The following is a 27,369-nucleotide window of genomic DNA, read 5'->3' on the forward strand; positions in this document are numbered from 1 at the left end:
CTTTGGTTGGGTTCGTGAAGACATCGATGGAATAGAGATTGACTTAAATGAATGATTTTGATGACTTATATGTTATCAGATGGTGGTTATTGAACAACATTCAGTATGGAAACTACGATGGTGAGTAAAGAAATATCTTCTTATTTTGACAATAGATACATGATTAATTGATATGCATTGATTTTGTGATTCTTGAATGTCTATACATTGTGTATACACATAAGCACATTTATTAAAATCGAACTAATTTTCAAGTTTTTATTCTGTTTTGCAGCATCTAAATTTTGGCATCTTATAAATCAGAGTGAAGAGGTGTAGTGTTGGTTATTGATTAGAGATAGACTAATAGATTGCATCCTATTACTCAGAATTTTTCTATCAGGATTTTGGTCCAGGTCCCTCCGTCTGTAGCTATTTTCTATGAATGGGTTTCATTGTTAACTTGAGGTCTTACACGATTCTGTTGAGCTACACTGTCTAGTTAGTTTGATCACAATATGATTCATAAGATTGATATTCTGATATGGTACATGAAATGGAGCTGGAATGCACGTGTTTAGCTTAGCATTTGTATGAGATTCTGATATATAGCTTTGTTGCCACACGAACTGCATGGGTTGTCATCTGCTGCCACCTTCCAGCCTACTGTCGAGAGCTGCTGCTTCGTTGTCTCCGCAGCCGCTGCTGCCCGGTGCGCCAACGAACTCTTTGACCAGTCTGTCAGGCTGCCTCCTCGCACAGTGATAATCTTGTTTTTCATCTATGTATACCAATTCTAGATTTGCCACTTAATATAATACTCTAGTTAACGTATTACGAAGTTTTACTCGGAGTGTAGTTTCTCCTAAATGTCTTAAAACTATTTTTAGTTTCTACTAGTGTGGTTTGTGTGTGTGCTTATGTATTTTTTATAAATATGTCTTATAAGTGCACTACTTTGATGTCCTGAAATTCATAATCTTACATGTCTAGTTATCTTTTTCCTCCATCAGGCTCTTAAAGAAGCACTTGCGCAGATCAGAGCGTGCTCATTTAATAGATGTCCTGAAAAAGAAAGCTATTAAATGTGGAGACACAGCTGAAATTCATTCTCAGAAGTGCTTACATAGTACTTGAGCCTTCTCCCTTTTATTGTCATGGTGTTAGTTTTCCATTTAATATCTCATGGTTAAATCAAGTGCAAACATTCTTTTCAGCCCACCATCTTCTCTTTTACTAAATCTTTATTAGTGATCGAATTTCATCATCAACTTTCAAAACGCGGGTTTGAAATTGACTTGAATTTCATTGGAATTGTTTAAAGTATAAAGTAAATGGTGCCAACTATTAGTTCGTACTGTGATAATCTTGTTTTTCGTCCATGTATATCAGGTCTAGATTCGCCACTTAATATAATACATATTAAAGTAAACAATTTTAAAAGTTTTATTCAGAGTGTAGATTCTAATAAATGTTCTTAAACTATTTTCAATCTCTATATTTCTAGTGGTCGAATTTAATCGTCAACTTTCAATACTCGTGTAAATTTTACTGGAGTTGTTTAAAGTAAAAAGTAAATGGGTAAGCTATTACTTCGTACAATGATAATCTTGTTTTTCGTCCCGGTATACCAATTCTAGATTCGCCACTTAATATAATATAGTAAAGTAAACAATTTTAAAAGTTTTGTTCATAGTTTAGATTCTAATAAATTTTCTTAAACTATTTTTAATTTCTATATTTCTAGTGGTTGAATTTAATCGTCAACTTTCAAAACTCATGTTTGAAATTGACTTGAATTTCACTGGAGTTGTTTAAAGTATAAAGTATATGGGGTCAGCTATTATTTCGTACAATGATAATCTTGTTTGTAGTCCATGTATTACCCATTCTTGATTCTCCTTAATCTTGAAGTTAAGAATTCTATTTAAAAAAAAGAGAACATATTAACCACATAGCTTTACAATAGTACTCCCTCTGTCTTTAAAAAGTATGGACAATTTTTGTTAGTCCGTCCCTGAAAAGTATAAACATTCTAATTTCCGGAACGTCTTCTCTCTAAAAAGTTAGGACACATTATCCACTAATCATACTTTAATTACTTTTTCACGAGCTTTCCCAGACAGTTGGTCATATGATTGCTTGGCCATGTTTTTTGGTATATTTTATAAATTATTTACTTACATATAATTACAAATGCACTTTAGTTTGATCCATCGTGCATATCCACCTCTATGTATGCAGGTGGACCCATTAAGTGACAACCATTGAATATTGATACATTCTCTTCTTGGACTACAGGTACTTGGAAAATTTAAATAAATTATAGTATTTGTATGATTAATTTGGTATATGCATTTTATTATGCTACTTGTATTAGGGATTATTTTGACCTTTGCTTTTCTTCTCATGTTATACGTATGGCTTTGTGGCTGTAAATCATTTTAGATTCCCCAGTAGATATAGTTTCTTATCATATATCTCTAATACGCATTTTTATACATCATATAGTTTATAGGGATGTTGATTGTGCTAAGTTTTATCTTCCTATAACATTGTTGCATCTTGCTCATAGCCTTATATACTTTGACATTATCTAAAATACAGGATATTCTAGAATTGGCACCACAGTTACCAGTTACAAAGTTTTGGTCGTCTATTTTCTAATATGTGTGTTTTTCTTAGGGGTGTCGAAACGGGTAGCGGCCTAGCGGGTAACGGATTCCCGTCCCGACTTGATACCAGCCGGGTATCGGGTACCCGCTACCCGACAAAAGCGGGAAACGGGGCGGGTTTTGGTAGTATAATTATAGTGTTGCGGGTATACCCGATAAACCCGCCAATAGCCGATATTTTGAAAGTTAGGGATTTCGAATTTTAATTTTAGCATTTTAGGAATGTAGGTCTCTAATCTCTTTTCTTCCTTTCCAATTTCTTCTTCTACCCGCCGGCGTTTGCACAGTACACATATATTATATCTTTTTACCGCTATCCAATCTTCATGGAGATATTAATTATATCATGTATCTTCAATTTTTTTATATTGATCTATAAACAGTCAGGGAAGGAGTGTGAAATATAGGAGTGTTATATATGTATTGTCAGGGCATACATTGTCACGCGTGTATTATCAGACACATAAATGTATTGACTACTGGCAGTACTTGTATATGTATATGTGTGCATCGGGATTGCAGGTGCGGGTCGGGTACCCGCGGTGTCGGGTGCGGGATACCCGATAAGGTGTAGGGCGGGTATCGGGACCACACATATGGCTGAAATCGGGTGCGGGTACCCGCGGGTATCCGTTTCGACACCCCTAGTTTTTCTTCCCATTTGGTTATATTTCATTCTTTAACAGTTTGTTCCTTACAGCTTTTTAATTCTTCTGGTACATATTACATATATATAATTGTTGTTTATGTATAACTCCAGATTTATAAAATCAAATGTTTCAGGTGGTGTCGCAGAGAACGTTTGCTCTTTCGACAGATTTAAGAGGCAAACATATCTCAAGAAACAAGCAATACACTTCTGGATAGATAGGATTTTACTAGTTCTGGTATCTTTTGTGTATTTTACGTAGATGATGAACACTTTTAATATTGTTTAGTATGTAAATATATTACATTTTGGCATTACATACTTTGACCTTATGTTATTTGAATATGGCGTTTTATTGGAATTTGTTGTTTATGAAATTTTGTTGGATATTATAGTTTAATATGAATTTTATATATGTTGGAAGTGAAACTAGAATATTATGTATACACTATATATATATATATATATACGTCAAATATAATTTGAAGTATTTGAAGGATTAAAATATAATTTATTAACATTTGAAGGACGTAAATATAAATTATAGAAATTTGTAGACTAGATTGTAAATTATTTAAAATGCAGGATGAAATTGAAATAATATTTATTTATGGAGGGTATTCCTTAAATATTCGTCAAGTATATTGGTGTAGTCTAATAGAACATGTTGTGGCAATTTCTAGTGTCATTAGATGTGATTCTTCATTACATTTTTTGAGTGTAGCAATGATTGATCTTTACTTACACATGAACTATTACTACATGTGTTGGGGCTGACACTTACTTCAAGTGTCACTATAGATAAAGTGTAATGTTAACATAATTCTGGTGGCATTTTGAAGTGCCATAAAAAGCTAATTTTCTAGTAGTGTCTCTTTGATTTTTGTTCATTAATTACCTTGGTCAAACCCTTTTTATAAAACCCTAGTCTTTTTCCTTGTTGCATTTAAGTCCTGTTAGGTCACGATCGCCGCATTTATTATACCCTAGAAAGGCGGTCGTGACAAGATTGGCCATGCCAAGCAATAGCATGACCAAAAATTCCTTGAACCACTCCTCTTCCGAGATACGCCTCTTCCTCCATCGTTTTGGAAGCAGCGTTTCAGGTACATCAGCTTCTAAATCCTCATAAATGGCTTCGAGATCCGGAGTTTCAGGGAGCGCCGAGGGCTGAGATTCCATCCACGAAGCTAATTCGAGCTCAGGGGTTTCAGGAACCACGGTCTTCTGGGTATCAGTCTTCTCCCACGAGTATGTGGGATTGTAACGGTATGATTGGCAATAGGAGCCGAGATCGTCCCCTCCGAGGTGTCAAACATCCACTCTCGAGCAGGAGGCGACAGAGGAAGAGGCGGCGGGGGGTTAGAGTTTCCGATTGATTCTCGGAGAGGGAGAGGGGTTAGGGTTTCCAGAGGCGTGCAATCCATCTAGTCAAAGAAAGGAGGATGAGGTGGAGGCGAAACGGGACTCCTATTCGACGAGGAGGAAGTATTCGACGAGGAGGAGGAGGCGGTGGCGAGTAGAGAACCAGGGCTCCGCGTGAGAGAGCGAGAGAGAGAATAAATGTCGAAGGGGGGAAATGATTGAAGGGAGTGAGAGGGTGGGAGGGGGTGTAAAAGTAATGGAATGGGTGTAAATAGAGTAATAAAATGAGGGTATGAATAATGTCCAAAAATAGTAAGAGAACTGAGACTCCTATTCGTGGACGGACGAAAATGGAGAAACGAGACTCCTATTCGTGGATGGAGGGAGTAGTTTCTAAATAAGCCTTAATCTCATTATTATTTTTATTTGTGACATGGAAGCATCGCTAGCTAAAACGGCAATCGCTGTAAATGTATATTTATATAGATTTTTTTAGTCATCTCGAAATTGATATATAGCTCGTGTTTTATGTCTTTAGTTCAACTTGTAGTACAATAACACCATTCACAAAAAAATACTAATAGTAAAAAAACAAATAAATTAAAAATAATTGTCTGCATTGTGAGAGCTTAATTAATTCAAAAGCACACAAGATTATTATTGACGTACTAATTAATTCTACAAATTAATTAAAAATTAAAACGTGATCTATTATCTTATTTATTTATTTGAAATTATAGAGAAAGCAAGTAAATTGAGAGAAAAGGATGAACAATTACAGCGGAGTGGAAATTAAAGGATAATTAAAATGTATATGTTACATGGCTAGTTCTGGTCTTAGCTGCTCCCAATTATATCATCGTATGTACCTTTGATTTTCTCAATCAAAGCATCCCTGAAATTTAATTTTGTAGTAAGTCATTAAACTCGTCTAATCAATTTAATAGTATTAAGTATGAGATGAAATCAAACCTGCTTGATTTAGAGCCCAGATTTCTATATGCAAAATACTGCACCAAAATATAACAAGATTAGGACATTAATCAATATTAATTTATTTGTAACATTGTCTCCTAGTTTGAATTTATATTACTATAGATAATTAACTAATTATATAAAATTAAAGAACTTACGCCAGTATATCCAATTCCTACGAGCTCCAGAACTCCAGGAATGAGTGGAAGCTTGTCAATAGCCTTGCAAAATAAATGAGGAAAATATATTAAACAAATAAATATACAATACGATTTTAGACACTAGAATTAATGGATCATTCCAAGTTTCCAACCATTTTTCCATATAGCTGAAAAAGGGATTTGCCCCTAAAATCATAAATTTTCCGTACATTTTAGTTTTGGCGTATAAACTTTAAAATTTGCTTGTTAATTTATGAATTTCTAATTTAATAGTACTATGATTTTGCAATCAAATCAAGAATGAAGTGCTTCATAAGAAAATTTTAAATACGATATGCAAACTCAAAATTTTCTAAAGTTTAAAAAATCGTACTTGGCTACCTACCGGAGCTGGTTAGCTAGCTTTGGCTGTGGTGATCGAATGTCAGAAGAAAAAATCAGTGTGTATGGTTGCCCCAAGTTCAAATGAGCTTTGATGGCACTACAAATTTACCAATTCGAAGAAATACAAGCTGGAATTTCAAGGAGTCGGATGACCATCTGTGTGGCCAATCAATGTAAGTGGAACTGCATTACTCTAATTGAAAGCTTTTTCTCATTGATCTGCAGATTCTGCATGAGTAAAATTTGTGTATGTACTGTAATTGAATGTCTTTCATTCCATTCCTGCATGATGTTTATCGTAGTTTTTATCTGTGATGTATCTGCAGATTCTGCATGATCAAAAGTTATTTTAAACTTTTGTCTTGGCATAATATAACTGCATATATGGTCAATGTTTTACGTTATTTCATTAGCATGTTTTCTGCCAACTAAAAATCTCGGCTGAGATTGTGAAGACATTTATACACATACATTATCAAGATTTACTTAACAAAAGGTAATTTTGCTGCATTTACAGAATCTGAAAAGGCTAGAAAAAAAATACTGTTCGTATTTGGGAATCAATGCATCCATGTCTTGCAAACCTGGAAGAAGTTGTTGAGGATTGTGAAGGCGTGGGGAAAATAATTGATGAGGAAAACAGGAAAGTGAAATACGAAGGCGATGTCATTCCCAGGTTAAGGAAGCTCGTACTTTGCTACCTACCGGAGCTAAGCTCGACTTCCAAGAAACTGAACAATCATCTTTTTCTTGTAATAAGTAAAACTGTTATCTTCTTCTTGAATGATTTTCTCATTTCATTTATCTACATTATCTGTTTGAGTAATATTGGTAGTTGTAATGTATGCAATATTATTTTTTGCTTTTAGTGAATTACTACTCCTGTGTTTTATGTCATGAATCTGACTAAATTGGATGTGAAATTAGGTCATGGAATTGCTGTAGCAGTTTCTTCTTTCTGGTTTAAGTATTTCATTTGATATTATATCTTTGGTTCCGTCTTTCTCTAAAACTGCCTCCCAAAGTTTATAGCACCAAAATTCATTCAATCAATCCTAAATTTGCAGAAAAAATTATCTGATAGTAGCGTTAAACAGTACATGAAATTGCTGTGGCATGTTTGTATAAATGTGATGAAGTTCACGAATTTCTTGTCATCAAAGTGTTAACATGTAGTAGGAAGAAGATGGAAGAGTCGAGATGGTTCGAGAAGTAGGTAGTGGATAGTCAGGTAGCGAATGGCATTCGTGAAGAGGCAACTGAAGTAGGTAGAGGTTATAACCGAGAGTAGTTAAGCTGACATAAGCAACAGATCAGTTAACCGGTTCTTATTCCGGCAATCAACATGCTTTGATGGGGAGCTTTTCTTTTAATAAAGGTTCATACGGATTAGAATAAGAGCCTCCTCAAGCTAATACCAAAATGCAAGGAGATGCAATTATGCTGCTTAAGGGTTCACACCGGATCGAATATCGCACTTCAGGCCATCGATGGTGGAGGTGAGGAACATGCCATACTTATGAGTAGTATCTCCGCCTCACATAACTGACACCTTTTAACCATCAAATTGTGCTCAAGGAAGGCACTCAACCACTAGCTCATGGTCTTATTGACACACAACCATTCAAAAAGATGTCATTGAGAAAATGGTTAAAAATCGCCGATGGTCTTGGTTAAGAAGAATGGCATGTGGCGGACGCGCATCAATTACTGGGCTCTTACAAAACACACGATAAAGGACAAATACTCATTTTCTCTCATCGAACAGCTGTTTGAGGAATTGCATGGGACGACAATCTATTCGAAAATCGACTTGAGGGCAGAAGACCATCATATTAGAATGAGCCAAAAATTGAGTATCTTGGCCATGTTATCACTGCTGAAAGGCATGGAAACTACCCTAAGAAGCTACAATCTATTTAAGACTGGCCCTTTCTAAAGGATGCATGTAATAAGAAGAAGATGGAAGAGTCGAGAGTATTTGAGGAGGCAGTGGAAGCAAACTCTACTTACAACTAAGACCATAAAGTGTGGATTACAATCAAAATCCAGAAATTCTCAATTGAGGTGTGGACAAAACAACATCAAGCATCAGATTAGTCAAGCAAACTGAATATTTAACTAGCGAGAGTACAGTTTCAACCCATATTGATTACATATATAATTGTACACACCACATGAAATCTGAGATTTCTCAGTTTTATCTTCAAAACACCAATAAAAGCAAAGAAAGTTCCTCTTCTCAGTAGATCCTGCACACCATCATCCCCAGTCCAGAAACCTACAAGATACACAAAAAGATATACCGTAAGATAAATATAGATGAAGTAACCCCAATAGATCTTAGATATAAGTGCTAATTTCAACAAGGATCTACTATGCATATATTAGAAGTAAACGCTATGGATTTGGATAGGAAAATGAACTAGATTTAACTAGATGCTTAAGACGAAAATTTAGATGTGTAAGGCTTCAAAAACAAGGACTAATCTTCTAAAGCAAAATGTTCAACACCAAAACTTGCAGTACTAACCTTTACTAGTTAGAACAGTTCCTCCGATTCCTCAATCAACGTCTCTGTTTAGGAAAATATATCTAGCGAGAGGATATTGAAAAACCAATGAGTCATGAATAACATGCTCCGGTCCATGTGATAATTCCGGCATGTCCTTAGGGCCAAAACTTGTACTGGATGAAGGAAGATAAATATCCTCATCATATTTCACTTGAACGTGTTCTATTTGTTTAACACGTAACACATTTTCAGGTTTCATTTTACCACTAACCAGAGAGATCTCATTAACCAACTCATTAATCTTCTTGCTAAGTGTTGCGAGCTTGAAGAACTTGCGTGTGTTGATGGTTGGCTTTCTTTTCTGCACATCGTCCATCAGTTCTGTTGCACTCGAAACATCGTGGATCTCAAAACTCGGTAGATCCTGGCAATATCGCTGATACTTATTGACAAACTCATTGTATCATTTCTGATGATACTCCATTTGCTTAACCAACACATCGTATTCACCACTTTTTTCTTCAGACACGGCTGTATCTAGCCTTCGGTCAACAGTTTCTTTCCTCGAATAAAATGTGGCCAACTCTCCAATCAATTTTGTCAAATTATCTTCTAAATTTTTGACAAATTCTTTCTTGTCCATCATGTATGAAAACATGTCTTTTAGAGGTGCGTACCCTGTTGAGAAAGCTTGCAAGACCAGTTTCGGAACTCCATAAGGCATCCTAGTAAAATTTATATCAGATGGTGCAGATTCATCATGATGCCAAAAAAAACCTCAATGTATAGAATATGTAATAAATAAAGTGAAATAAGAATTAGCAAAAAAATATTAAAGACTGAGACATATATAGTTATATTGGAATATAAGATATATGTGAAACGATTAATGTAGTTTGGAGGAAATATTTAGAAGTCACTACTAGAAAATTCACATATTATGACACATATAAATGCAACTAGAAAACTATTATCTTGACACTTTATGTGTAATGGCACTTATTGCAAGTGTGAGGAAAAAAAGTGTGATAACAAGCAAAGTGTGAAGATAAATCCTTCTTTAATACACTCAACAAGTGTCAAGAAAAAATTCTTCTCATCACAATGCATAGTGTCACAAACTACTCTTTTAAACTACACTATATAAATGCACGCTAATTTACAAATAAACCCCAGAAATATATATTATTACAACTTCCCACCTATATTTATTTGATTTATACTTTTGACCTACAAATTGCTATAATTTGTATTTTCATCTTATAAATTATATTTAGTCCTTCAAATTTTTATATTTACATCTTTATTAAATATATAATTACATTTCCACTTTCAATCTAAAAAAATCATATTAAATTGCTATTAACCATCCAACAAAATTTCATAAACGACTAATAAATTTGAATAACAAAAATTCAATGTCTAATCTTACATAAAAATCCTCCGTGCATAAAATAGTAGTACTAAAAGTTGAGGTTCAAATATTTCTAAAAGTAACACATTTAAAACATAATACTTCAACTTGAATTGTCTCAATGAAAAAACTAATTTGATTACATAAAAACATCCAGACTACAACTCTTCTCAACAGAGAGATGAAAGATTAGATTTACATGAAAGCCACACTTCCACTGTTCCACACGGATATATACAACCAAAACACATACAACTTGTAGAAAATACAGAGTTTTAACAAGACGAGGGCCAATACCACGGATACAGCAAGCGGAAAAACAGACTTATTACACGCCGAGGATATCTGCCAACCTGCAAATCTGCAATACAGAAGAGAAGCAGCAACATCAAATAACAGAAATGGTGAAAAATCAACTACTCGTCATCTTTACTATGTGTGGCCATCAACTCTCTCTCTCCATATTCTTTGCAGAGAAATTAATGGCAATGACAAACTTTGGTGTAAGAAAACAAATCTGAACAAAAAAGAAAATAAATTTTACAGTAAATTATTGAATATGCCAAAATAAAAATTCTACAGCTTTTGAATGAAAAGTCATTTTCGTACCTCATTAGAATAGACATAAGTGGATCAAAAATAATTAGTAGCTACAGTAAATGCACAAAGTATAGTAGATAAAGATCCATCATGTGAATAACATAAGTAGAACATGGAAAAAGAGTAGAGCTCAAAAATCAATCCATAATACAAGTAATATAATAAAAATTACTATTACTAGCAATTAACATTACACATACATCTTCAATTGTTAGACCAAAATTACTTTATGCACTCACTGAAACATAAGGCAAATAATCAGGATCATCAAAATTTATAGCAATTAACATTACACATAGAAAAAAGAAAACATTACCAATGTGTCTTTAACTTGCACAAATAACGTCTGTCATGTTCTTTGATTCATTAACTTCTTTGATCGAGCTTTTTGGTTTCTCATACTTATATTCTAATAGCAAGTCAAAATCAAAATGATAAGTAGATTCATAGCTTGAATGAAATATCATTACATAGAGAAAAACTAGAATAAACCTTTGCATCTTCCCTTCTCCAGTAAGCAAGACATTTGATCCATTGATCTTCCAAAACTCTATCATCCTTGTCATGTATTAAGTGCTCGATAGGTACATCAGCCCAATAACTTGTTTTTTCAAATAATGCTTCCAACTTCTCCATTTAACTCCGATGTAGGCCAAAACCCATTTTTCGGCAATGATAAGGATAGTGAATCGTAACTACATTAGACAAAGACATACATTGTTAAACTAAAATAGAACTTAAATAACTATTGAGAATAATATAATGTGATAATTCAGAGTGTTCTGAATTGATGTTCAAAAAAGTATTCTTAACAAAACTACATCAAATGATTTAAACTACATGCAAGAACTCATACATGTGCAAGATTCATAGCAAGAATTCAGCTAGTATTGAGTACAAAATACATGTGATAATAAAATTCATATGAAAAGTGAGCATTAAAAAGTCAGATCAATGCATGTCAAAAGATAAGCCACATATTAAATAACATTTAACAAATGTAGTAAATGAGAAAGCTAACTTAGTCCAAAAGCATGGAAGGATAAAAGAGCTTGATGAATTAAATAATCTACACTCTTTTGAAATGTTATTACCTTAATGACTTCGAGCATCTCAACTTTTTCCCCCTCGGCATGGCATGCCAATTATTAACATCTAATGGACAATATTTACCATTTCTTGCAATTGAAACTAAGAAATGACAAAGCTTGCTCTTTTTCACCACCTATAGGCTACCAAACTCATTATACTCGACAGAAATGAGTGGTAGGTTTGGAGGGCGGCCCCAAATATCTGTCATATAGGTATGGCCTCTGCTTTCCTTTCCAATAGATTTAGGTACAGATGAACTACCTTTAAGCACAAAAAAAATGATTAATCTATTATCTAAAATATTAAGGAGCTTATTAGAGTGTGATTTCCCATTACCTTCCTCCTCTTCTTCAATGTCAACACTTATATCCTCATTCGAATATGGAAACATGTTCAAAGCTTCTTTATTGTTGTCAAAATAAATCCGGCAGATTCGATTTAGTTTCACTATTTAATCGAAACATAACACAATTTTCTTTTCCTACTATCACATAGAAACCAAACATTTTTTACCTTCACTAGTTGTAAACCTTTCTGCTAACATATTCTGTTCCTCATGCAAACGAACACTTTTTTTTAATCCGTGTCCCTCCTTTAGAAGCTACATGTAACTTCATACGTTGGAGTGAAAATAAGTAAAGACAATATCTGGTAAAAAATGATATAGTGAAACTTGAGATCATTTCATCAAACACTTGGGGGATAAAACAAAAATTACTTTAAAATTGATCACATTGTATAATAAAATTCAATTGAAACCTACAGTATGTGATTAAAACATAAAAGCTATGTTAGCAACAGTAGATTATCATTCCAGTGAATATATTACATTGTTCATTATCAGAATAATTTCACTGAAAAACTCACCTTGCAAGAATCAGAGGTAGCTCTCAACTTTGTTCTCTTTGCTATACTATCTGAGATAACTGTGAGTTCATGAATTTGCTTGGAGTTGGGGGGGGAGTGGACGGTTGTGAGATTCATGTTATGAGTTTGACGCTTAATGTATCTCCCGCTGAATCCCTAATTTATTCTCCCTAATTTATGATAGTGTCGAATGGTGCTTTTTGAAGCTATAGTTATAGAAAAAATGTGAAAGCCCATTATTCAATACGTGAAGCCCATTATTCAATATGTGAAAAAATGACTACTTTGGGAGAAAAGTACTAAAGTGCAAATTGAGAATCACAAAGAGTGGATACGGGATATTAATAGTCAATATATCAATTTTCATTTTATATTTAAATTTATATCTTAATTTAGGCTTAATATTTAGCATTATAATCATAAGACACGTAATGAAAATGTCATTAAGTAAATCCTCTTTTGACATTTATTTAAAATGCAGCAATAATGGATATTATAAATGTCATAAAATGTTGATGTGATGATTGGATATATATTTTGACATCTTTTATGAAGTGTCATATTGTAAGTGTGAGAATAGCTCATTTTTTTAGTAGTGAGTATAATGGTGTCGAGTGAATATAAAAGGACTTGGGAGATTTGGGTGTCGAGTGAATATAAAAGGACTTGGGAGATTTGGCCAAACTAATAACTTATGCCAAATGTTACGGCACATCCATATATATAGGTACTTCTCAAAAATTCTATAATTCTCTACTCTATTATTTTATTTTATATATAGAGAGAATTCTATATACAAATAATTCTACTAAAAGTATGTAGATATTCTACTACATAATACTCCCTTCATCCCATCTCATGTGATGGATTTCTTTTCGGCACGAGAATTAAGAAAATTATATTATTGAATTAAAGTGGAGAGAGTAAAGTATGAGAGAGGAAAAAGTAAGAGAGATAAAGAGAATAAAATAAGAAAGAGAGAATCAAGTAAGAGAGATGAAATAATTTAAGAGATGGTTGAAGTTTTGTTTTAGCTAAAAAAGGAAATCAATCAATTGAGATGGGACAACTCAAAATGGAAAGTTGATCACTTGAGGTGGGACGGAGGGAGTATTTAAATTTAGAAAATATCTAGATACTTCTTGTAAAAAAATCAACTTAGCTTCTTTTATTCCAACAAGTTAAGGAAAGAGATGTTGGGTTATGACCTTGTGGGTGTTGTTTCTTAAATAAGAAATGGAGTAAAATGTACTCCCTCCGTCCCATAAAAATATGTGTATTTGAAATAGCACGGGAATTAATGCATAATTGATAAAGTAAGAGAGATGAGGAGAAGCGTAGTCAAAGTAGTGGTAGTGGATAGTGAGATTCACATTATTATTAGTGTTTAAATGAATTATAATGGTGAGACATAGTGGTATAAGTAGTATATAAATTGATGTATATGGATAATGAGTTGGGACAACTTTCTATAAATGGAAATAACCATATTTTTATGGGACGGACGGAAATGGAAAGTGCACATATTTTTATGAGACGAATGGAGTATTGTGTTGACCATAAATAGTGTACAAAAACACGTGTTTTAGTTTATTTTATAGATAAATGAATTTAAATTTAAAAGTCACGCTATAACGGACTCCAACCTAAGAGCCTCCGGCATTAAGTTCTCAACCGCTTAGTCAACTCACACGTACTGGGAAGTATGAAGATAGGTTTTAGTGACAACATCGTTTGTAGTGATAGTTGAACTTCAAAGAAGCATAATTTGGGGTTAAGACCTTTTTTAATCGGTGATGGGTGACAACTATAGACTTTTTAAGCATTAGAGATGAAAAGTGAATGCATATATCCATTCAATATAATTGTGGTATTTTTTATCACAATAAGTTTAAAATTAAATGAAAAGAATAAAGTAGAGGATGATTTAAAATAAATAATTTAAGAAATAGTAAAGTAAGTGAAAGAATAAAGTAAGAGTAATTATATGTGTTAAATTTTTTATCAAAAAAGTTAAATGACATAACTGGGACCACCAAAAAAAATTAACTCAAAGTGCAGCCGGACAAATAGAGTACTACTACTAAATTTTGTTACTTAAAATATTAATTTAAAATGAGACAATATTAAGTGTATTTTCAAAGTTAAATTCGTTTAATGGTGAGCACAATTTGGTTAATCTAACCATTTGCTATACAAAAAAGTCAAATAAGTCGGTTCGATTAACTGCTAAATGCTAAAAAAATATATTGTTGTAACAATTAACCACGCACGGTGTAGTGATTAGCCAACTCTTAACTTTAAACTGTATCTAGATAAAGTTTGTCAAATATGAATGGGTAGCTTTAGTAACTTCAATTTTTTATTACTATATTTTAAGTTGCTAAGGGGCATTTTGTTAAAAACTTATACATTTTGGATTAAAACTCATGCATTTTGAAACTTTAACTACTAATTATAAAGTGACTAAGCAAAATGGATATCATGTTTTCTCTCTCTAAAATCAAACTCTTTAGGATAATTGCAGGATAAACAAACATATCAAGAAAAAAAAAATTAAATAATTCACATAGTTTTTCGTTTATCATATTGCACACAAAGTAACTTTTCCTGATAGTTCACATTCAACAAATAGTGATGAAACCAGTAAATTAATCTGGATTATATCTGTTTTTTTAGCTTTATGATGCACAAGATCAATTATCAAAGAGCATATTAGTTTCTCAAACTTCAAATTCAAAATCTTATTCCTAACAAATTTACCAGCAAAATCCAAGATTCTTCAGATTTGACAACAGATGGCATACATCAATCATCATCTCATAAAATTCACAAGGATAAAAGTAAGTAAAGTTGCGATTAATTAATAAAAATCAAGGTTTACCTCTAATTCTTCAAGTGAAAAGTCTTCTGCTTTATCTGCAAAAAAGCAAACAATCTGAAGTGATGGGAGAAGGATTTTTTCAATGCAAAATGAATTCAATGGCGGGAGGCTGTCTATTTATTTATTAATTGTGAATTGAGTCTTTTAAAATTTGACAACTCTTTTAAAAGCTTGGATAGCAACTCTTTTTATTACTTCTCCATGAAAATTTGTCACTTATTTCCTTTTTTCGTCCGTCATCTAAAAATTTATTACCTTTTGCTTTTATCATTTTTGGTATTAGACTGATACTCCAATAACGCATTCTCACTCACATTTTATTATAAAACTAATCATCCTTTCTAACTTACTTTTTATAGTATAAAAGTAGGATCCACGTACCATTGACTTTTTCAACTAACTTTCTATTACATTTCTTATAACTCGTGTTGGATCAGATGGTGACGAATTATAAGAGACGGAAGGAGTAGTATTATTATTCCAAAAAGTCTGTTTCTATTTTTTTTCCTTATAAAATACGATATGAAATAATGATCATATTAATTTTGGCATAAGTAAATTAGTTAAATATGTTGTGAGTTGAACAGTGTCCTATTGTGTTTCGATGTAGGATGTGGTTTCTTTTGTTAATATGTTCCATATTATATCAACCATCAACTATATGCCATGATATATCTATAATTGAAAGATGTATACATATAACTTTAAAATTCATATAACTTTCTCGATTTAAATTATTTTTTCGCACAACATATTTCAAATTAAAGATAATTTCATAAGGATTCTAACGAAATCTCACTTGCATATGTTTTGATATCAAAATTTGAAAAAAAAATCAATTTTTTTCGTATATGTCAATATAATAGATGTAGAATGTCAATATAAGCAATGTGTTAACATTTTCAAAGCATTGTGTTGACATTCTCAAAGCATTATGTTGATATTTTCGAAAAACTTTATTGACATTTTCATCAAAAACCCTAATTTGGTAGTTTTTTTTATCTTTTTTTATTTAATTAATAAAAACGAAAATTACACGTGGCAAATTGTAGACCATAAGTTTTCTAAAACCATATGGTTTTAAATTAGTTGTAGTTAGCAATTAAATGATTAGTTAGCAATTGATCAATCCCCCAAATTATATATTGTATTAATGCTTGTTTATTTATATATTTTGAGTTCAATAGTATTATACCAAATATGTATTAAATTATATACTCAAATATATAAATGCTACAGTATTCCGATTCGACCAGTGGTTGGACCGATCCGACCAGTTAAACCGTGAACCGCTAGCTTCACCGGTTCGTTTACCGGTCCGGTTTTTAAAACATAGGGCAGCACTATAGTGGATTTTGGTGCGGACATCTATTTTTCAATTTATGTGTGACACCCTTTCATATACGGGAATTTCCATATATATTTCAATTTTCTTACTTAGGTTTGGATCTTTTGTTATTATAAATCACCAATTTTTGGCTCAAATAGTGTATTGTGTGGGAGTGGGATAGCACATTGGTGAAAATTGGAAATAATAAAATAAAAATGGGGGGCGTTGTTGATCTAAAAAAACTGAAAAATCCGAAGTGAAATACCAAATGCAATAGAATTTGAAGTGATGTCTGTCACACTCAAGAGCAACAAATATGCAAATAGGGAGAAAAGACATAGTAGCAATAAATAAAAATAGTCCAGTCAAAATTCTCCCAACTCGACAAAGTAAATTGCTCGTAGCCAAAAAAGATCACAAAATAGTGCAAAGGGTGCCGGCAACGTTCCCTACGCTGAGTACTACTTCAAACGCATTAAGTGCAAGCTTCCATTTGCTCTCGACATAATTGTGTTATGTTGTTATCGTATTGACATACTATCGATCCAAGCGCAATTTGATTTTAAAAATTACACAACATGCATGCTGTATTCAATTCGAATTAGTAATAAATTACCCTCTCCCTCTTTTATTTTCTTTTGTCCCTTTCTCATAAATAATTAATGAGCTTATAGAGATGGTAAGTATCTTGGTGGCTGCAGGCATTGAAGATTGATTGATTTTAGCGAAGGATTGTTTGATTGATTTTTTCTCGGCATCGCTTGCTCTCTCGTAGTAGGATCTCGCGATTTCTCTCATTCCTTCCATCTCTCTCAAAATGGATGTGTGATAAATATTGAAGAACATTTATGTATAATGTATATCGTCATTTAAATATTCGACTTAATTGCAAAATTTGGCCACTTGATACAAAATTCCTTCCATCTCTCAAAATTTGGCCACTTCAACGCCTAGACATTATTGCAGTGTATGGTAGCTCTCAATGTCTCACGACTTCGTCAAACGCATATTTGTATTGGCCAATTTTATGAATTGATTATCAAACTGAGTTTAATGTAAAACAAAGACCAAAAGACTGTAAACAATGATCTCATTGTACAGTGACGGATCCTGGATTTGGAAACGGAGGGGACGGAATATATATTACTAGCCTGGTTTAGAGCGGGCATGACTATTTATTTTTCGGTATTCGGGGCGACATAAGGCAAGCAAACATAGGGGCGGAAATAAAGGGAAATTGGTTGCAGCTCCCTCTGCCTCTCTAGATCTGCCACCGTCCTTGTAAGACAAAAATGTACTTCTTGCGTCTCCTAATATGTGTCGCACTTTAATCCAGTATGATTTTTAAGGAATATAAAGGATTTTGGGTTGAAAATTCAGTGAAATATGAGTATTACTTTTATATACTACTAATATTAGTATTATGCTAAAATGTGTCAAAAATAAATTAGTGGAATGTCCATAATAAAAATAAAGTGGAACAATTAATTATATATATAAAATGAAAAACTAGAAAGCATAATGTGGTATATACATGAATGTTTAGTTAGTTAGAGCAAGCAAGCAAACATTAAATTTAAAATTTAAATGAAAATTTTCATATATGGTCTTGATTTTGAGGTGGAAGTCTTTAGTCCCGCAAATTGGAGTTACTGCACCTCTAAATAACTAAATTTGTCTGTTGTGTCATTCAATCAAATTTAGTGGTCCACTTTTTATTTCTCCGATTTCACGTATTGTTTTTATTGAATTTATTGTCGATTTTTTATATAAAATTGACTATTAAAGTTGATAGATCTAAAAGTAGGAAATACTATAATTTTTAAAAATTTATTTTTTCTAATAAATACTGTACTTAATTATAATAGGTGATATTATAATTAATTTTATTTTATAATAAATATTAGTCCTAGTACATTAATTAAGTTAGAATTGATCCACGTTGAATGAGTCACAACTCACAAACAGCATCTCACATCACATTGAATGAGTCACAACTCACAAACAGCAATCTCACATCACATTGACTCTCATCCCCACTTATCTAACGGCACGAGATCTTTCACACCGGAACGCGGTCTCTTTTCCATTTTTTAACCATTTCATCTCTTAACTATTTATGGGTCACAGTGTACTTTTCACCCCTCTTTTAACTAAGAGACAGCGCATGCAACCCTCCATCTCTTAACCATCTCATCTCTTAACTATTCATTCAATTTCATTTTTTATTTTTATTTCCAACAAATTCAATTCATAAAAACACACTTCATTAAATAAAATAAAATTACAACTTAAAATTCTAAAAAAATAAAAAACCACATTAATAAAATCCTAAAAAATAAAAAATACATAATTTAAAATACAATTTTATAGAAATTATAAAAACTACGAATCATCCCCCAAGGCGGTGGCGGTGCACTCAAGCCACCTGTAGGCGGAATACCAATTTGACTTGCCATATACTCAATTCCGGCAAGATGGACTTGATATTGGGGAGGCGTCATGCGGGAAGTGTCAGCCATCGTGGCGGTCAAGTACATGGACAATAGGGTGTTCGAGCCCAAGACGGAGCCCGCCTGGCTTGATTCGCCTCAGCCCTCCTCTCTCTAGCCGCCTTCGCCGCCTTGATCCCTTGCGGCCGACGACGCCCACTGGAGGGGCCCCTTGCATCGGTGGTCGTGCCTCAACCTCTTGTGAGGCATTGCCTGACCCGCCTTCACTAGACGAGTATTGGCCACCAGCCGGGTGCTTCGTGCGTGTCGAGCTCGAGCCCGTGCTGGATTAGACACCGCCGACCCACCTTTCAACGTCTTTGACCGCCTCCCAAACATCGACATGTTTGAATTCTTTGCTGTTGTCGTCAAAATAGACTTGCATAGCCGCTCTCAGAATGTCGGCTCTATCGCTTTGGTAATTCGCCACTTCATTCTTGTAGATCCAACAAAATTTTTTGACATATCTGTCGACTCGGTCAAAATGACTGCGGAGCATCTTCAAGGTGCGGCGGCGAGACCCCTTTGGCTTGTTCTCGTTGTAGGCGTCAGTGACCTTTTTCCAAAAATACTTGCGGGTTTGTTGATTCCCGTCGATGGGATCGTACGAGACGCTGACCCAAGCGTTGAACAGAGTCATCGTGTCTTTGCGGCTGTATGGATGACGACCTACATCATCCTCCTCCTCTTCCTCCACGGCGTCGAATGTGCGACCCCCAGAGCTTCCACCGTCTCGTCCTCCTTCCGGAGTGGGTTCAGCCGGAAAATCCTCCCTAATTTGGGATAATCCCTATGATTGACCATACCTCGGGGCGGGGGGACGAGAGTATGCATCCACATCAAAATAGGGTGGTTGGTACGCCGCCGGCGTCGACGAACCTTGGGTGCCCGGCGTCGACAAACCGAAACCGGCGGCACCCAAGACATTGTACATGCTCCCCCAGTCGCCAAACGTGTTCAAGTCATATCCGTCGGAGCCGCCATAGTTTCCTCGTCGGACATTTTGAGATGTAAATTGGAGAGGTGAGATGAAAATTAGAGAGGAAAGAGAGATGATTTGAGAAGAATAGATGTGTGTTTGTGTGTATAAATGAGAATGAAAGAGAAGTATTTATAGAAGAAAAAAATGAAAAAAGAAAAAAAATTACCGCTCAATGGTAATAAACGTAATATTACCATTTTTTATTTTTTTATAAAAACTGAATTTAAAAAAATTGATTTATTGCGTCAGCGTGACGATGCCCACTCGTGGGCCGGCGAGTGGGCGTCACGCCTAGCGCCAGCGCTCGCCACGTGGCTCTGGCGCGTGGCGAGACGTCTCGCCAACCAACCCTCTGGGACGAGACGCCCGCCGAGACAAGACCGAGATGGATGGCTGCATCGCCGTCTTGCTGCCGTCTCGTCTCTCCGAGACGAGACCGAGATGGCAACGAGACGCGTTGCGGATGCTCTAAGAAATAATTCATCATAATTATAAATAAAGAGTTGTATATACAACCTTTTTGTAAAGCACAAAACTAAAACTGCATTTTCGATCTCTTCTAGTCTTCAACTAATTACATACAATCGACTTGGACTTGGATCTTGGATCTTGGTCTTTGGGTGGTCTTTGGGCTTGGGGCTTGGCCCAAACTATTCTTTTTGGACCACCGCCAAGTCAGCAATCCAAGTGGCTTGACACGTCGTCAAGCGAGGCATAGTCACGGCTGCCACGTGAGAAATCCACACGCTCCACATGCGAAAGGCACACGCCTGCCACACGCTTGTAACCGACGTCGGTTACGAATCTTCCATGATGAGCCAGGCTTGGCCTATAAATAGGCTAGTCATACCACTGCATTAGACACATTATTCACAAGCATTCTCTGCATCATAAGCTCTCTCCCTCTCTGCATTGTTTTCTGTCGAAGCTCTGCCCTCTCCTCCATCCCGTTCGCCGGAGCTCTACTGACTGCGGTGCTGCATCAATAGAGACGTAGCCGTTTTACCTTTGGGGACGACACGCCAAACCGAAGAGCACTACCGGGGCGTATCTCGTCTTGCGGGAAGAGGCCTCCTCGACTCGGCTAATCACACTGGTTTAGTAGTTTCGTTTATACGTTGTAATTTTAAGTTCAGTTCTTCCTTTTCTTTCTTTTGGGTTGTATTACGCCCGGTGGTTATCTTTGTAATCCCAAAAACCAACAATCGCAAGACGAGATAACTTGCCTTTGAAGGAATTTGGACTCTAAACTGAACTAAAACTTTCGAAACATTAACACCTTTTGCTGGAGATGTCGACGGAATCCAACACTGCTGCTGCCAACGCCGCCGCCGCCATTCCCTCAACCATGGCGACCACCGGACCGGTCAACACGTCGTCAATTCTGACGATGATGCCCACTCCCGGGCAATATCCATCTTCATCAACAACCCCTTGGGAGTTTGTTAACCCCCTTGGGCCCACTGGTGGTTCCACCTTTGGTGGTTCGGTTGGTTCCACTTTCAGTGGTTCCTTCGGATCCTTTAATGGATCGAGTGCTGGGGCCTTCGGGCCTCACACGAATGCTGGGGCCTTCGGGTCTCATGCGGGTGCTAGTCCCTTCGGGGCTGGTACGACCATGGCGGGCTCTATGCCCAACATGAATGGTGGGGGCTCTATGCCCAACCATGTTGTTGGCTCCTTCGGGGGCAACGGAATTGGTTCCTTCCGAGGACCAAGCGCGGCACCTTTGGCACCACGAATGATGCCACCTGCCGAGAAGCCACCAAAATTTGGAGGATCTGACTTCAAAAGGTGGTACCAAAAGATGTTGTTCTACTTGACAATATTGGGCGTCGCCAACTTCCTCACGGAGAACGAGCCGCCCGTCCCAAGCGACCAAGAGACTAGGCTCGAAGTCATGGCAGATTATGAAGCTTGGAGGAAAGGAGATTACCTTTGTAAAAATTTCATTCTAAGTGCTTTAGATGATAGTTTGTACAATGTATACTCCAATGTAACCACATCTAAACAAATGTGGGAAAGCCTAGAAAAGAAATATAGCATAGATAATGCTGCAGGGACGGAACAAGTTGTAGCATCCAATTTTATGGACTACAAAATGGTCGACTCTCGACCCATCATGGAGCAAGTCCAAGAGCTCCAAATGATCATCCACTCATTAGTGGCTGAAGGGATGACCTTGCCCGATAAATTCCTAAGGTGCACGATCATTGACAAGCTCCCTCCAAGTTGGAAGGACTTCAAGAGTTATCTCAAGCACAAGCGAAAGCAGATGACCCTTGAAGACTTGATCGTGAAGTTGCGCATTGAGGCCGATGTGCGCAAAAGTGATCAAAAGGCTAAGGGCTTCACCCCACTTGAAGCCAAAGCCAATCTGTTGGAGCGGGGCGGTCCCTCCAACAAACGCCCTCGCCCAAACCGTCCAAATGACAAAGGGAAGGGAAAGCAACCTTCAAAGAAGTTTGAAGGCGACTGCTACAAGTGTGGCAAACAATGCCACTTTGCAAAGGACTGCCGCAGCAAGAAGAAGAAGCCGGCTGCCCACGTCGTTGAGAAGGAGTTCAAGGACTGGGATGAAAACGACCTCATTGCTGTGGTCACTGAAGAGGTCAACCTTGTTAACAACAACAAGGGTGGCTGGTATATTGATACCGGCGCTACTGCACATGTTTGCTCCGACAGGAGCAAGTTTGCCTCCTACACTGCTGTCGAAGGGAGGAAAATCAACATGGGGAATCAAGCATCGTCCGAAGTCCTCGGCGTTGGCAACGTGATTCTCATGATGACGTCTAGCCTAACTATCACTTTGAAGGATGTGCTGCATGTCCCGGACATCCGCAAGAACCTAGTGTCAGGATCAATACTAGTTAATAAGGGGTTTAAACTTCTATTTGAGTCTGATAGGTTTGTCTTGTATAAGTTTGGAAAATCCCTCGGAAAAGGTTATGTAACCGACGGGCTTTTCAAGCTTAGTGTAGCAACTCGCAGTGTTGCAAAGCCGTTGGCCAATAATAATAAAGCATCTACTTCCTCTTATTTGACCGAGTCTTCAAATTTGTGGCATTGTAGATTGGGACATGTAAATTCAAAAGCCATTAAAAGATTAGTGAATTTAGATTTACTAAAGGCTAATGAAGTGGATAATCAAGATAAATGTGAAATTTGTCTTGAAGCAAAAATGACTAAGTTGCTGTTTCATTCGGTTGAACGAAGCACAAAACCCCTTGAATTAATTTACACGGATGTATGTGATTTAAAGATGGTGCAAACTAGAGGTGGTAAAAAGTACTTTATCACTTTCATAGACGATTGCACAAGGTATTGCTACATCTATCTTTTAAGAAGTAAAGATGAAGCAATAGAAGCGTTCAAAAATTATAAAAACGAGGTTGAGAATCAACATGGTTGTAAAATCAAAATGATTCGAAGCGATAGAGGAGGCGAATATATAGCCCCGTTTGAGGAATTATGCAACGCAAGTGGTATAATCCATCAAACGACTGCACCATATTCACCACAATCTAATGGTGTTGCAGAACGCAAAAATCGAACTCTAAAAGAGATGATGAATGCACTGCTTCTAACTTCAGGATTACCACATAACATGTGGGGGGAAGCTGTTTTGACAGCCAACTATATCTTGAATAAGACCCCTCTCAAAGGAAAAGATGTTACTCCTTATGAGTTGTGGAAGGGAAGGAAGCCATCCTACAAATACCTCAAAGTGTGGGGGTGTTTGGCAAAGGTAATGGTTCCTCCGCCCAAAGAAGTTACAATCGGACCTAAAACGGTTGATTGCATCTTCATTGGATATGCACTTAACAGTAGTGCATATCGATTTGTTGTTCACAAGTCTGAAATATCGACTATAACAGTAGGGACAACAATTGAGTCAAGGAATGCCGTATTTCTCGAAAATACATTTCCTTGCAAAGACAAAGAAAAAATCGTAACCAATTCTGAGACAAGAATTGAAGAAGAAGCCACTAGTTCTAAACCAGTGGAAGAAGAAGCCACTAGTTCTAAATCAGCGGATGAGGAACCTAAATCGCGCAAGCGTGCAAGGCCCAATCCGAATGATACAGTACTAAGACGTGGTAATAGGGTCAGAACACCAAAAACATTTGGTCCTGACTACATTGCTTTTATGTTAGATGAAGAACCGACATCTATAAAAGTAGCTTTCGATGGCCCAGACGGGTTGCATTGGAAGGAAGCTGTTCAAAGCGAAATTGATTCAATTTTGCTAAACCACATATGGGTGTTGGTTGATTTACCCGAATGTGCTAAACCTTTAGGATGTAAATGGGTCCTTAAAAGAAAGTTTAAGGCCGATGGAACAGTGGATAAATTTAAAGCCCGACTAGTAGTAAAGGGCTTTAAACAAAAAGAAGGACACGACTTCTTCGATACCTATTCACCTGTAACAAGGATTACATCTATCTGGGTGCTTCTCGCTATTGCTGCATTGCACAATCTTGAGATTCATCAAATGGATGTAAAGACCGCGTTTCTAAATGGTGAACTAGAAGATGAAATCTATATGGAACAACCCGAAGGGTTTGTAGTACCTGGACAAGAGAAAAAGGTATGCAAGCTCGTAAAGTATCTATATGGATTGAAACAAGCGCCATTGCAGTGGCACTTGAAGTTTGATAATGTGATGTTATCAAATGGATTTAAAATCAACGAGTGTGACAAATGTGTCTACATCAAAAGCACTAATAACGGTCATGTTATAGTGTGTCTATACGTTGATGATATGTTAATCTTGGGTAGCAACACTCAAGTAATTAACGATACAAAGGACATGTTAAAAAGAAACTTTGACATGAAAGACATGGGTCTAGCCGATGTAATTCTTGGAATGAAGATTCTAAGAACGAATGATGGAATCATCTTAACACAATCACATTATGTTGAGAAGATATTGAATAAATTCAAAGCCTATGATGGCGCGCCGGTTAAGACTCCAATTGAACTCGACGTTCACTTGAGCAAGAACAAAGGCGAGCCCGTTGCACAAGAAGAGTATGCACGGGTCATCGGGTGCATTATGTACTTGACTAATTGCACTCGACCTGACATTGCTTGTGCCGTGAACAAGTTAAGTCGTTACACGAGCAATCCAAGCAAAGAGCATTGGAGAGCTCTTGTGAGGGTTTTGAGATATCTAAAACATACTCAAAATCATGGGCTACGCTTCTCGAGATACCCCCGGTACTTGAAGGGTACTGTGATGCCAATTGGATATCTGATAATAGAGACTCACTTTCGACAAGTGGATACGTCTTTACTATTGGGGTGGTGCTGTATCGTGGAAATCCACAAAACAGACATGTATAGCCCGATCAACAATGGAATCAGAGTTCATTGCCTTGGATAAGGCTGGCGAGGAAGCCGAGTGGCTTAAGAACTTCCTTGAAGATATTCCATTTCTGTCTAAGCCAGTGCCACCAGTGCTAATCCACTGCGATAGCCAAGCGGCTATTGGAAGGGCAAACAATGGTTTCTATAACGGTAAGTCTCGACACATACGTCGACGACATAACACCGTGAGACATTTGATCACAACTGGCGTGATTACAATTGACTATGTGAAGTCAATAGATAATCTAGCGGATCCGCTAACCAAAGGGTTAAACCGTGATCAAATGAATAAGTTGCTAGAGGGAATGGGTTTAAAATCCACAAACTAAAGAATTATCATAGTGGTAACCCAACCATGATGACTGGAGATCCCAAGAACTTGGTTCAAAGGGACAACTAAGCTATGAGAGTTCATGAGAAACACTCAACTATATCTATTCCCTAAGAGCAATAGAGTGTTGGAGAACTTGCCTAGTGGTAAAGGCTAAGTCTATGACTTTTAATGGTTCTTAAAAATCTCAAGAGATGGAGTTCTCAAAGAGACCAAGTATGGCAAGGTACTTGACTAAGAATCACCTATGTAAGTGCGAAGTGTGGTCGCTTCATAAAACGTACTTATGAATCCAAAGTGGTGTCCAAGACCGCAATGGACACAAATCGTGAGAACGGATGAGGTTGAGGTGTTTAAGCGTTAACACCATTGTCTTGGTGCACGCCGTGGGGGATTAGTTCAAAGCATCACGCTACTAAGCCGCCTGTGTATCCGATGGTGTCGACTATGGAGGGTTCAAAGTCAACAACTACCTATCCTTATGCTTATATACCTCTCGAGGGTTGAGCTTATGTCTGCATGCATATGCATTTGGCTATTTCCACTCATGTGGGGGATTGTAAAATTCATGGATTAAATATGCCCGGTCAATGGTTTTGACCAAACAATAAATGTGACGAGACATTTAATTTTGTGAAATTAAATGATATAGCGTCGATCTACATTTTACGTAGATAAACGTAGTGTATTCACTTTCTCTAATCCGATTTCCGGTGAGTGAGAAATAGTGGATTAAAGTTGGGCATAATTAGCTTTTAATTAAAGCTTGGAGCATGTGCTTAGGGAATAATTAACTAGTGTTAATTATCCCACATTGGAAGATTAATACATCTTTTAATGGGTTTAAATTAAGTGACTTTATGTTACTTAATAATTATAGTGGATCAAGATGGGTGAAAAAGCCCACACGCGCGCACACGTGCGCGCCGCCGCCCGCCCCGCCCGAGCCCGAGCCCGAGCCCGTGCTCGTGCGCGTGGGCGTGGGCGCGGGCCGCGGGCCCGGGCCCGGGCCCGATCCCGATCTCGATCTTGGGCTTGGGCTTGGACTTGGACTTGGATCTTGGTCTTTGGGTGGTCTTTGGGCTTGGGGCTTGGCCCAAACTATTCTTTTTGGACCACCGCCGAGTCAGCAATCCAAGTGGCTTGACACGTCGTCAAGCGAGGTACAGTCACGGCTGCCACGTGAGAAATCCACACGCTCCACATGCGAAAGGCACACGCCTGCCACACGCTTGTAACCGACGTCGGTTACGAATCTGCCATGATGAGCCAGGCTTGGCCTATAAATAGGCTAGTCATAC

General features: G+C 36.6%; 2 long non-coding RNA genes across 9 annotated transcripts; both read right to left on the reverse strand.

The window, feature by feature from the left end:
• Positions 1-5,357: 5,357 nt before the first annotated feature.
• Positions 5,358-5,864, reverse strand: LOC121773838. Its single transcript, XR_006044863.1, has 3 exons — positions 5,802-5,864; positions 5,641-5,678; positions 5,358-5,563 (listed from the first exon to the last, which is right to left on the reverse strand). It is a non-coding gene; the product is annotated as an uncharacterized LOC121773838 (long non-coding RNA).
• A 2,319-nt stretch (positions 5,865-8,183) lies between these two features.
• LOC121773837 lies at positions 8,184-15,674 on the reverse strand. Of its 8 annotated transcripts, XR_006044856.1 has the most exons (6): positions 11,812-13,616; positions 11,210-11,412; positions 11,034-11,126; positions 10,415-10,478; positions 8,722-9,428; positions 8,184-8,469 (listed from the first exon to the last, which is right to left on the reverse strand). It is a non-coding gene; the product is annotated as an uncharacterized LOC121773837 (long non-coding RNA). The 8 variants fall into 8 exon arrangements; XR_006044861.1 differs by lacking the exon at positions 11,034-11,126; XR_006044859.1 differs by lacking the exons at positions 8,184-8,469; positions 8,722-9,428 and adding an exon at positions 15,561-15,674 and having other exon boundaries at positions 10,257-10,478; positions 11,812-12,457.
• Between the last annotated feature and the right edge of the window lie 11,695 nt (positions 15,675-27,369).

Source organism: Salvia splendens, chromosome 17, assembly GCF_004379255.2.
Source record: "Salvia splendens isolate huo1 chromosome 17, SspV2, whole genome shotgun sequence".
Taxonomy (NCBI): Eukaryota; Viridiplantae; Streptophyta; class Magnoliopsida; order Lamiales; family Lamiaceae; genus Salvia; species Salvia splendens.